Source organism: Suricata suricatta, chromosome 13, assembly GCF_006229205.1.
Source record: "Suricata suricatta isolate VVHF042 chromosome 13, meerkat_22Aug2017_6uvM2_HiC, whole genome shotgun sequence".
Taxonomy (NCBI): Eukaryota; Metazoa; Chordata; class Mammalia; order Carnivora; family Herpestidae; genus Suricata; species Suricata suricatta.
Window position 1 is genome coordinate 84,457,132 of NC_043712.1, and position 1,189 is coordinate 84,458,320.

A 1,189-nucleotide genomic window follows, 5' to 3' on the forward strand; every position below is an offset into this window, starting at 1 on the left:
ATCCACTGTTTCTTTACGGACTGTCAGGTGCCAGTATGATGAACCTTTTAAAATCATTTCCCTCGCTGTCCAAAGTCTGAAAGCCCAAGTCTTCTTGCTCCTGGGCTGAGCACTTTGCTCTCCTGAAGGCCAGGGGCCCCATAGACCCCTCCTCCCCCTTCCAGCCCCCCTCTCACCCCACCCCCCTGCACATCCATGTGCACAAAGCTGATAGGGCCGCCGTGGGGGCGGGGAGGCTATCGGGCAGGCTGAGCTGGGCTGGGCCGGTTTCCCCAGAAGGGGCCTGGGGGTGGGGCTCGCTGCCTTCCCGGCTCCAGGGAGACCGGAGAAGGAGAGAGCACACTGGAGCCTAAGGCTCAGTACTGTTGGGAAGGCACAGTTTAAAGGGACCACACAAACTAAGGACAATAACCACCAAGTAGAAATAACTACCAAGTTCTGAAAGACCCCGTATAAACTAGACGGAAGTGCTTCAACGGAATGAGAGAAAATACAAGTCTCCCTTTTCTTTTCCTTTTTTAAAAAAATTTAATTCCTTGAACAGTCAAGTTCAAAAGTCAAGGCGGGACGCCAGTCAAGGTTAGGCCTTGCTCCTGGTCACAACAGGAGGCGGAGGCATCTTTCCAGGTCCCCCGTATGGGTCTGACAGTCCTCAGGATGAGGGGTCGGCCCACAGCTCCCTCTGGATGGAGTCAGCGGCCGGAGGCTTGGGAGAGCCAAGCAGGGAGACGTTGGGTGGCAAATGCTCCTGTCTTTGAGACGAAGCCTGGGCAGGAGGGCCACTCTTGGCGTGAGGGAGCGGTGGCCGGAAAGCAGAAGCCACCCCACCTACAGGCAGCACCTGTGGTCTCCGGGAGACGGAACACCGGGCCTCGGAGCACACAAAGTGCACATTCAGGGCAGCCGAAATGCTAAGGCCAGCAGCCCCATCCCTGCCCCCCCCCCCCCATCTCTCCAGGAAGTTAAGGGCCTCACCCTGGTGGTGGGAGCCAAGTACCCAGCTAGGAGCGGGTTCTGCAGGCCACACAGCCAGGGACGCAGGGACGCAGATCTGGTTCAGCTTGTCCAGGGAGGGCCGCTGGGAAGGGGGCAGGGAGCCGTCCAACCAGAGGCCCTACACCCAGAGGACAGGCCCTGCCTCACAATGATGCCGGGCTTCGGTCTCAGGATGGCTGTGACCAGCGAGAGG